Genomic DNA, 12744 nt, shown 5'->3' with positions numbered 1-12744 from the left:
CCTTGGAGGTGGTACCTTCTCCAAGTAGCACAAAGTAGGATCCCTGACAGGAAAATGTCCAATTCCATCACTTAATTATGAGTTTTCTTTTTAGCTGGCACAGCCACAGAAAACCTGAGCAAATATGAATTCTACATCATATGATTTTTGTCTTCAACCCTTGACTGCTGTTCCTGAAGAAGATGATGTCTTTGCAACCTGCTGCTGAAACACCTTTCCCTGCACACAGCATTTCAGCGTGTAACGGAGAAGCTCTCCTCAGCTCCTCCTTTCCCTCTTCCAGGGATCTGGCAACCATTCCCAGAGGTATACACATGCACATGCTGCCCAGGCATGCCTGAAGCAGATGGGGCCCATAGTATGAAACTACTAGATGCAGACACCAGCAAAAATGCTTCTACCTTTGTATCTTCTTCAAAAAATCTCTCAAGCCAGACCAAGGTAGCAAGAGACATGGGAACCCTCAAAGTCCACCCGCCTTTCTAACATTTGATCCTTTTGTCACCAACACAAGCACAAGAGGATGTGTGAGCCCATCTCTCTGCACAACAGGCAGATTCCCAAAGGTACTGCAGGAAGTATGCAGCCTTGGGGTTGTTTTTGTTTTTTAAACTTACGGAGGGCAGCATAGTGGTTGCTAACTGAAAAGAGATGTTGCCACTGTTTCTCACCCAGCAGATATAGCAGACACACAAGCCACCTGGCCATCAACCTAAACATCAGTGCTCTGAGGTCATTTACTTACTTGTACTGTTGTAACACAGGCTGCAGCGCTACATACATATGGTAGATACACATACATGGCAGTTAGAGATCCACCACATTGAACCAGCTGCAGTCATACCTCCATGTCAAAAAGAAGTACGTACACGTCAGGCACCATCAAGACCACGTTGCTAACTGCAGCCTGCTGCCATATTTTGTGCCCACAGTATGTGCATCACTACACTCTGTGGAACCCAACTTGTGGATTTTGCTGACAGCCAAAGTCATGATTTTTTCTGTTGCATACTTACAGAAAGTTTATTCACCCTAATTTAGTGGGGCTGACTAAAAATCAAACGTGCCACTGCCTATGAAGGCAGGTAGGCCAGCAAGGTTAGCCTGTTTGCTTTTGTCTCAAGCCACTTTCTTGTGTTACCAACCTGCATTCCAGTTACTCACCACGTCTGTGCCCCCAGCTTGGGGAGAAGGGAAGGAGAAAAGCCCCGGCTGCCCAACATCTCCAAAGCTGGAAAGTGCCACTTCTCAACCAAGCTCAGCTCTGAAACCTTGACAAATCTGTGAGGATGCTGTTTCTAGCCAGTAAAGTCTGATGCTCAGAGGCAGTAAAAGAGCACTAACTTCTTCACTGAGCATCCACACCAAGGTCTCATCCCACAGAAAACTGACAGTAGCTCCTCATCCTCCATACTGGACAGCCATGAGCAACAGCCACACCCTTTCCAAAAGGAGAGCAGCATAAGGTTTTTTATCAAAAGCAGTCTCTACACATTAGATTGATACAATTCAGGCTCTAAAACAAAAGAAATTTCAGAGTCTTACATAAAATTAGTCTATACTAATAAAAATGAGGAGGAAAACGAGCAAATTTCTTCATCTTTACGGGGGATACTCTGCTCAAGAAAATACTTCTTTGTAAAGAAGTAGCTTGTCCCAAGGATGGGAACCCACAAACTCAGGTCAGGTCCGGCAGAAGGGTTGCAGACAGGGAAGGAAGCCATCACACCAGGCAAAGTTCAAAAGCTTTGCCTCTCCTACCCATGCCACTTGGAAACACTGCTAAGTGGCTTTATATCAAAGACTGATGATTCTTTGGCTATAGAGTCCAAAAAAGTTTGGTGAAGAAACTGACACACTACCAGAAAAAGATCTCTTTTTGGTGTTTTGGACTCAGATGGCCACCAAATCAGAAATTAACTGCTTCTTCTTCCTCTTTGAATATTTCTTAAGAGTGGGGCAAGCCTTGCAAGGTAAAAATCAATTAACAAACTGTTTTTCACAGGCAGTCAAAGAGAGACAAGATATCAAATGATGCCAATTTCCTTTCATCAAAGATGCAGATTCACAGGCTATGTCTATAGGTTACGATACGGAGGTGTTCAAACTTGGTCTAAACAGACACAAGCAATTTCTGCCCATGCTCAGAAATAACCAAAAGCCTTTTGAACGCTTAGCGTGGCTCTGAGCCAAACCAATGAGCTCTGCTGAGAGCAGGCATATCACCTTTAGCCCTGTGCCATTAGCTTGGGCTCAGCAGCATGTTGGCAGTGTTCACCCGGACAGAGCTGGTTCATGTCCGCCTAAACCATAATGCACTGACGGACCCGTAGTCATGCTCACACCTTCGGCTTCAAGCCTCAACTTAGGTCTTGCTTCCATTCACACCGATCATTTGCACTACTGATCTAATGAAAAATATCTTAGGCCAGTTTTCAATTCATGCACATATCACACAGAAACAAAGTTTTCCACATCAAGTCAATGAAAGGTGTTGAGACAAGAGTCTAACTATACTAATATATTTGCCTTTAATTTTGAATTACATTGTTTTACAGTAACTTTTCTGCTGAAAATTTGGAATTTACACATTCCCACAAAAGTTCTTAAAGAAAACAGCATTTTTATTTCAAGTGAAATACTTCTAACAACTCTCCGAACAGTGCATCTGTTTAGTTAGTTGGGGGCAGGGGAGCAGGAAGAAGGGGAAGAGCAGAATTATGCCATGTTTATAGCAGGTATAGCTGCCAGGGTCCTAGCCAGTTTTAAGACTTGCAGACTTTGAAAGTTCTTGTGTCTGGTCTTTGACTCAAAAATGACATCTCTACAGACAGACAGAGTGGTATGGGACTGTAAAACCAAAACATATTTTCTTAACACTGCTCCAGAAATATCCTCTGCTAAATGTGTAACAGATGCATGTTCCTCATTAAAAAAGTGTTGCTATACATTATGTCTTGGCTGTAGACAGATTCTGGCACAGCCTGATACACTGTGGACATATAATTCATGTGTATAGTATGTGAACTCTGTACCTCGCTTCTCAACCTGCTGATTTCCTATTGTGGAACACGGGCCATTGAAATAGGAGCGAAGGGAGAAAGCACACAAATATGGAATATCAGTGTGGGGCTGATACCTTAACTGAGAAAACAACCATTCAGAGCTTTTCCCAACACAGTCCCCAGGCATCCAGCTTTTATTTCCATATGTGTTGTGAACTGGAAAAGCAAGGCCCATTCCAGCTACCTTTCTTTGAAAGGAAAAAGAAATCATCACTTCATGGTGACTCTTTCATTCCTAGAGTTGTTGCTCTCCTTTTGTTAAAATTTAACATTTGGTTTCATGGAAAGGTATGTCCTAATGATGAATTACAATATTTTTTGGCTGATTACTGCTTAAAACCATCCCAGGCTAAGCATAACTTTGTAATCCATAGGGAGACCCTCAGTTTTATTCCTTGCCTGGTATTCAGACTTCCATTTAATTACTGGTTACGTAGATTTATAGGCAGATTTGCTAAAAACAGTGACTCTGTGTGCGTTTCAGTAAAACTGAAATTCCTACGTAAACAGGACCAAATTTTAAAAGTAGCTGGTGCAGCTCTATAATGAAATTGGCAGCACTGTGTGGGTACTTTGTCTTAGAGAATGCTAAATGGTGCATAGCCAGCATTTGCTCCATAAACTGTCAAATAAGAGAACCGCAACCGTTCAGCAATTTGTTTTTCTAATGTAATTCTCTGCTATGGGAAGTGTCTTTTCCATGGCCAAATGTAGAAGCTGTCATGATCCAAGAGAAACACAAGGGAGAAAGATTATGTCTAAGAGGATGTCTCCCAGCAGACAAAAAAGGTGAAGGAAAATGTTTCTTAAAGATCCAGGTTCAGTAGTGTTATGAAAAACTACAATGATCAGGAAAAAATTATTTTAAATATGCTATCATTAATTATCAAGCATCATTAATGCTACTGTAATAGCTAAATCTTTCTTTTTCCTTCATTAGACAATACTGATAATTAAATTTTGCCTACTTTAATGGGAAGGATAAACAACAACACTTGTACTAATCTAGTAGTTCTCTTCTGAGGACCTTCTACTATATTACAAAATGGATATCGCCTACAAAAGGTAGACAAAACCTTTGGTTATTGAAGAAACAAACACTCCACAAGTTAAGTAACTGGTAACTGAGCTACACCTCAGCAAATAAAGCAGTACAGGAAAACTGATTCCAAGTTTCCTATTTTGCTCGATATTCCTTTTGTCACTTCAGTACAATTTTATACCTTATGTCAGTACCAAAAAGCAACAAAAACACTAGTTTTGTTCATAACAGTATTGTTTAGAGAGCTAAGTAAAAAAGTAAAGTCTTCACTACTGACGAAAGGGTGCACCTGCTTTAGATTTTAAAAGCAACTGGTAGGGACTGACACTTTCACATAGATGCTGTGATGAAGTCTCTCTCTCAATAATGGAAAAAGCAGCACAGCTCTCCTTTTCTCTACTTCTTTTTGAAAGGGACGAAAAGGGATGAAAAGGGATGAAAAGAAAAGAGGACAGATTTCATCATCTGAATGCAAACCTCATCTGACCTGGTCCTTAGGAAGATGCATTGCATTTAAGTACTTGGGATAGCTGTTACGAGGTTGATTCTGGAGAAGTAATCCGATACACAATATTTTTACTGGGGTTCAGGTGTCCACAACACCCAATGAAATAATCAAAGCAACCCTGAGCAGAGTGCAAGGCTCCTCTGTACATGTAGGTACTTCCCAATGGTGCAATTGTAACTCTTAGTTAGGCCTTGCTGCTCTATTGCATGTTTTCAAGTGTTTCATAACATAACAGTTATTTGCCCTGTACCCTACCACTTCCCTACCTGCTGCCAGGCTAGGAGCTCCTTGTCCATAACACCAGCCTAAGTAAGACTGAAGTACTGTATGGGATTTGATAGCTATTAGCAATAATATACCATTTGTAACAAATCAACTCACCAAGATGGGAGTGCCAAGACACATCAGTAGCCTACAGTGTGATTGCTGAGAATCAAAGTTCACATCATTTTATGTCCTTGAAATACAAACACAATGGTGAACTCAAAGTAATACTTCTATCACTCTGTCAGCAATAAGAAGAATCTTAATAATCTCAGTAATGTGGTGTGGATCTTGACCTGGTCTGGGACAAATAAATTTAAGTCACTCATGCACTGAAAACCATAAGCCTGCATAGTAATTACAAAAAAATAAAAATTGAAAACATGATATGATATGCAAAAGCCCTCAGTATTCTGAGTACTGTGCAGATATTTCCCTGTATTGCTGTTAACTACTGGACTGTGATACAACTTAAAAATTGTCCTCTCATCCCATGAGACCAGCTGCACTTAGTTAAGACAAAAGTTTTTACCTTTATCAGCGAAAATGATGTTCTTGCTAAAGAGAAGAGAACAGGGGAGGGAAAAAGATTCACAGCAAGACCATGAACACCAGGCCATGAACACTTGGAGGAAGAGGGATTCAACAACAACAAAAAAGTAATTACACTACTAAAAAACCTACTTTATAATTGTTTAAAATAATTCAGCCTTTCAGGTGCTACTTGTGGTTTGTGATAATGAAAAAGTATAACAGCACTTAACACCATTTAATATTTTTCCATATACAAAGAATTTTATAGGAATAGTATGTCAAATGAGGACCACACTTACGTGGATAAATAGCTACACTGAAACTGCTATTGTTAGGTGACATTGATTTATTTTGTTAGAGAAATTAATCAACAACAAGCAAACTATTTATTTCATCAGTTTCTGTGCTTTAGCAGCAGTATCATCAGAATTGGAGCTTCAGTCCTTGCGTACAAATGCAATGCACTTAGAACAGAGAACGTATTCTTCCTACAAAAACTGACCTAAATGTTGAGAATCGAAGTGTTAAAAGCTAGAAAAATTCACTGGACTTTCAGTTACAAGGTGCCTCCGCCTGCATGTATAGAGCAGCCTAGGAATTTCCTTCCCTTTTTTGGGCACTTTTCTCCAAAGCTGATGCTGAGTTCAAGAAAACAAGAAGAATAAAAAGCAAGGGCAGGCATCTCCCATATATCCTATTCCACTATCTTCTACCAGACAGTGGAATACAGTAGGCAGCTGGAGGGGAACATACAGTCAGCAATACATTTATTTGGTAAGGGGAAATAAAAGCTCATGGAAAAGGAATCCATTTGAGCTTTATCTCATAATTGCTCCTGGTGAGGAGCAGGATGGAGGTGAACATCAGACTGCACACACCTTGAATGGTAGAAACACAAGGATCAAACAAATGAGACCCCACGTACCACAAAGAGAATGATTTTAGAAAACTAACCTTCTCAGCAAGTCAAACCTGCCACAGACATGTATTCATTAGTGACTGCAACTTAATTATTTTAGTCTGAAATGCCTGAACCTAATCAATGTATTACATATCTGAAAACTTGTACATCTTTAAGCAAAATTTAATAAAGGGAATATATACAAAATATTTTAGTCCAAATAAGACATTCCTGTTGGTTTAAAACCACAGAAGAGTATTTAAATAACTTAAAAAAAGAGATTTGAGAAACTGTTAAAAGAAGATGCTTTGTAGTCAGTTGGTAAAGCTTGAAAGCATATAATTACTTAACAAGCTTTGTATTCCAAACAATGGTATCTTAATGGTTCAAGTTTCTCTTCTTTCTGCTGTCATATATACAATGATCACACAAGTTAATTATATAGTTGACATTGCCAAATATCACACTATTTTGTAAAGTTCTATTGGAAATCATGACAATTATATGCTAACTATTGGTACCACTACCATGTTAAAGTGTGATCTCTCTATAACTATAGGCAGCTCGCATCTACAGTCAAGATCAACTTTGTACCAGCTGGCGTAAACAAATACTCTGCAACTGGAGTATAGCTACACCAATGTTAACACCAAATTCAAAACTCAGTCCTTTCTCAGTAGGCTTGTTTCTTGAACTAAAATGAGAGGTGAATGTTCTTCTATCTTTGTCCAATTTATACAGAGCTGAAATTTAGTGTTTCCTTTTAAAAGCTACTTTATTAAACTTGTAGTACTTCATAAATGAAACTAATTCTGCGTATAGTTAAAGCACATAAGAATGCCTCCTATCCCTGAAGGGAAGATGTTTTTAAGAGCATTTTCAAGTGACTACTATCAAAACAAATCAGCAACTTAAGTTTTACAGCATTAACTGAAGGAGACATTATGGCATGAGGATATCTAAACTCTTTACAGTATCCCTGCAGAACACATCTATAAATCTCATTTTTATATTTAGATAAAAATACACAGTGTCTTTAGGATGGTGATGATGCAATCTAAATGATTTAATTAGAATAATATGCTCTGGTCCTTGGCCACTCTCTTGCTATAAAGTAGGAATTTCCTTTGGGCAGGCACAGCATACAAGCTAAGCTGCGTTTGCTTTTCCCAACTCCAAAGAATGTACTACAGTCTTACTTCCCATTCCTGCAACAGACCAAAAGGGCCTGCTAACTTCTTGACGTGTTTCCTTTCCCTAAGTTTTTTCTAACAGTATAAGGAAAACAGAAGTAGTTGTTAACACAATACAGGGTTTAAAATATTAACTAGTAAGGACTATTGAAAAGCATGTACATTTGTACCATCTTCTGCTGTATGTCAAGGATCAAAACTATAAGATAACTCATCTGCAAAGATTTTTTTTTCTTTGTTTTAATTCAAGAGACTTCAAAATCTCAATCTCTTTTTTTCTGAGGAAAGGAAGGGGAAAAAGAAGACAGACCCTATCACCATCTTAAATTATCTCAAAATTTATATTTTGTAAAGATTGGCTTCTGTAAAGCCAACCAGAAATAAATAAATTTCTCTTTTTTTATTACAGTAGAAAACTAATTTTTATACAAACTTCCCTCTACAGTGCCTAAATATTTGAGAGCAACAAAGTTGAATTCACCTTATTTCACTTCCAAAAAAATAGAAAGGAAGGAAAATAAGCAGCAAGAACAGTCAATTTTTAATTTCTCTTGCTTTTAATTTCTATTAACAATACAGAGAAAGGAATTTGTTTACAACATACAAGAAAAGGTTCCTGACTTTAATGAGCAACAAATTTTTGCAGTTGACTTTGGTGGAGTCCCAATTAATATCCTTAAAGAGAATATTTGTCTTCTCAATCCTGACTGAAGATAGTAAGTTCACTTCTAAATGCATACTATAGACATTTGACTAAAACTATTTTCCTCCAGGCAAAAAGTAAACATCTATAAACATTTTATACTAACATTACAAAGCAAAACACAGACTATGCACTATTAACATGCACTTTTTCTTCTTAGCATTTATAAGAAACAGGCAGAGGTACACACCACAAGGCTGGGATCTAATCAGACACAGTAAGGCCCTGTCTAGACAGGCAAAAGTTATCACAATCAGTTAACGTGGTTGAAAAACTCCATTAAGATGCAGGCCAGCAAGTATGAAACCACATTAGCAAACCACGCAGCAGAACTAGGCAAGACAGCCAAGAGGGCTGCTGAGACCTTCTCCCACCACTTACAAAACGATGGCAATGACACAAGTAGCGGATGGGCAGCTGCAGCTCAGTTGCATTAAGCTCCTGTGACTGAGAACAATAAAACTAAAAAAAACAAAACAAAACAAAACCCTAAACCAAAAGAAATCACACCCTATCAAGCTCACTCCTTCAAAATCAAGGGTCTCTTTGATCATTTGTACACTTTATGTGACAGCAGGGCATAATTAATCAGTCAAATTTGACAAACTATAGACACATGTACAGTAAGGCTATTATGTAACTCCACAGCTCTTAAACCCAAATACAGTGACAACATAATACAGTTAAAGGAGCTCATGTGCAAAGAGGCAGCAGTCTACTATTTTGTGATGCTGAGTACAAACACAAGCTGACCTGGTTCCAGCAGTAAGATACTAAGCGCCCACAAAAAAGAATACATTGTTTACTCATCTGTTAAGCACCTGGCGAGGGTTTTATTCTCACCCTTCATTCCCCTAGCATTAGACCACTTCTGTTTGCTGAAAAACACAACTTTCCTGGAGTTTTGGATATAAGCACATATATCCTAAAAATATGAAACCCAGTCCAAGAAAAAACAAAATTCCTAAACCAACCACAAAAGGAATGAAAAAACAAAGATGAGTGACTAGAATTACATCTAATGCAAAACAAACTTACTTCCTTTGCTATAATCTTCCCCATGATCTCCAAACTTAAGGCTTCTGAACATCATCTATTTCCTTTGCAAAATGCATACCACAGCACATTTGATTCATGGTAAATGTGATAAAACAATCAGAAAAACACATGCAATCTATTTATTACTCTTATTTTATTACTCTTTTTTCATAAAATTGATTTTAAAATGAACAAAGAAATGGAGAATTCTAAAGAGAGAAAGGAGGAAATAAGATTACTTATTAAATCATTATCTCAAAGTCTACAGACAGTAGAAGCACTTCTAAATCCAGACAATGTAATACCATGGCCCACAAGTAATAGAGAAAAAAACAGAAAAGTGCTCATATTTTAATTGCCACAGACAATAAAACCTATTTTCAGCTATGCTATCCCAAACAATAAACTACAAGCATTACAACTGCTATTAAAGGCCTCACAAACCATTTGCTGAAGAGGAGTAAGCATATACTTCTGTGGTTACACAATATGATACATAAGCTTTTGGGAGGGGGGAGGAAGCCATAAACTATCCACAATCCACCAGGGAAAATCCTTCATCTTTGAATCAAGAACAGGCTCCATAATAAATTCATTAGCTATTGTATTATATAATCTCATTGCTAGCATTTGTACAAACTTTTCCAGTGCATTACTTTGAGTCACTGCAATTTAGTTTATGGAGGAAAAACAGTCACACAGAGAAGTTGAAAGTATTTGCAGGAACAGTTGCAACTTTTATATTCCATTATTATTATGTTATTATTATTCCACTTTCAGAAGCAATACATTTCACTTGGGCACTGTCAGAATCTAACCATTCTCTTTAAATGGCAAGGCAACCCTCTCAGTCTTTAAGTTGGTGTTTCACAGCAGCATGAAGGATCCCTATGTGTCTATGTTTCATAAAACACAAGACCTGACTTTAACTCAGCACTGCAAATGCTAGCAGACAGAGCTGAAGGAGCTCATTAAAGCACACAGAGTAGAAGGGACAGTGAGGACGGAGCATCCCCATCGCACTCTGCAGGGATCTCACGGAAGGCAATTCAGGGCACACAAAGCTGAAGTCTTCAGCAGTAGACTCAGAGTACAAGCGGCTGGTGGTAACACCACCAGCCGACTGTGGAATAGCTCTGATCTGGCTAACAAAAGCAGGTTTTGGAAGCATATCTGGCTATTAAAAAAAATAATAATAATACAGGACCATCGCTGGTCATGTATTTCCACCTCCTGCCTTGAGGTCACACTATTACAGGTGTTGAAACAGGAGGAGTCAGTATACTAATGGCCTTTTTAGTTGTGAGAAAAACTAATTTTCAGCCTGATCAGTGACCTGACCTGACTCACCACACAACCAGTAGAGCCAGTGCAATGGTTGTGGTGGGATGGTGCAACTAGGAAGGGAAAGGCTGGATTCCCCATCTTTGGCAGGAGTGAGGTCTTCGCTGCCTTTTGCTGGGAACCAGTTTCTACTTTTCAGCCAGCACCAGGATTGAGAAACTTACTCAGCATATTTCACTTGCTGGATCAGCACCCATTACTGTCACAAGCCCATGTGATAATTACTTATTTCTATATGTGTCATGACAGCCTTTAAAACTTCTAACTCACCCTGGTATTAAGCGCTAGACAGACACACTTTGTAAAGAACAGTGGTTCCCTGTAGGAGCTTACAAACTAATATTCTTTTTATAAAACACTGCACATTCTGCTACGCTACCTATGGCGCTTACTGTTGTCCAAAGCAACAATTATGCAAACAGTTGTGTACTTGCTTAATTTTTCTGTTACAACTACTCCATTAAGCTTAATGGAGTAATTTACAAAGGCTCATTTTTACCCAGGGAGGCAGGGCTCCCTAGGCGACAGGCAGAATCGCTACAACAGGCTCCACAGGGTGGAGAGGAAGTTAAGAGCACCTACGGTCACGCTGCAGCTCCACAGGCACTTTTGGTAGCAATACCAAGATCTGCCAGCTTAAAAAAGCAGCCCTACCTTCCCCACACCCTCTTTCCTCTTCTCTTACCCCCCAGTGAACCAGATCATGGAAGAGATCCAGGTTAAAATTAAATCTGGTTTTCACTCAATTCCTAGATCCAGTTCACCACGGGGCAACATAAGTGTTCGGGGCGGCATGAAGGGGGAGAAAAGGCAGAGGTAGGAACGAGCAACCAGGGCAGTGCCAGTTACGCCAGTTTAAACCACTCAAAGTAACACCACACCCTGACACTGTAGTTTCAGCCTCGCTACACTCAGCTCATCTCTAACAAGGAGATAACAGTGCTGCTCCCTGTCCCATTCCCACCAGCATCTCCCTGCCCTCTCCTGCCTTGGCCTTGGGGGTCCCCAGCACCCACAGGGACCCTGATCCCATAAGCTGAAGGGGCAGAAAGCTACCAGGCCTTTTGGGCTAGGTTAGTTTTTTGCCACATTAGCTCCCCAAGCTGGCTTTCCAGGGAGTCAGATGAACTGGCACAAGGGAGAGGGTGGGAGGGGACTAGAGCAGCTCGAGGATCTCCAGGCATCCCAGTGCAAGGGCACTCAGAGCTGGAATGCCTGCATTTCCACTGACTACAGAGAGGTAATCCTCTCCAGGAGCAGGGGATGCCTCCCATTGGGACTGTTCACAGAAGTAAAAGCAAAAACATAGAGAAGTTCTTGCAGGACTGAGGCCCAGAACCGTACATTTCATTTGTGTAAAAAACATAAAAGGACATCACTGTAAGTAAAGCACCATAAAAAAGGTCATACAAAATACCAGTTTCCTTTTACATTCTTTGCATATACAAAGATCCCAACAGTTCCAATGGGATCTTCCTGTATAACTTTACTGAAAGCTGATTAAAGAGAATGACCATAAATCCTGGTGCTAATTTAAAGCAAATCATTAACTTAATTTCAGTGGGAGTTTTGGGTGCATACAGAACATTATTACATGGAGCCCACACAGGGCCAAATGACCCCCTTGGATTTGTATGCACAGATCCCTTTGGAAGTGACAAGAGTCCTGTGGGCATATACAAAGGCAAAATTCACTCCACACTTTAAGGATCTGGTATGATAATTATCTTCATCAAACCACCTTCATCAGCCTCAAAACCACCTTCGTGAGCTCAGCCTTTTAAAATTGTCATTGCTAACTACGTTATTTCCCTTTTTACCTCACATTTTGAAAGCTCACCCCCAATCATCTTTAAACCAAGATCTGCAATGGCAAACCTTTCTGTTTCAGCAAGATTTTGGTCTGTGGTTTCTCAGACTGCTAAGTCCTGCATCGTAATCAGTACCTGTGACTGAGTAAGGTCTTCAGGTAAATATTCATTAGGAAACACGGCGTGGAAAGACACATGGAGCAGCTGCCTGACCTGCTAAAGGGGCTCTGAGGGAGCCCGGTGCCCCTATGTCAGCGAGCGGGTCCCCAGCTGTGGGGCGGGCAGGGCGGGGGAGCCCCCGGGGCAGGGGACAGGGCGGCTGCAGCCACCGCATTTGGCAC

The sequence above is a fragment of the Apteryx mantelli genome, chromosome 3, assembly GCF_036417845.1.
Source record: "Apteryx mantelli isolate bAptMan1 chromosome 3, bAptMan1.hap1, whole genome shotgun sequence".
Taxonomy (NCBI): Eukaryota; Metazoa; Chordata; class Aves; order Apterygiformes; family Apterygidae; genus Apteryx; species Apteryx mantelli.
Note: the sequence above shows the minus strand (reverse complement) of the source record.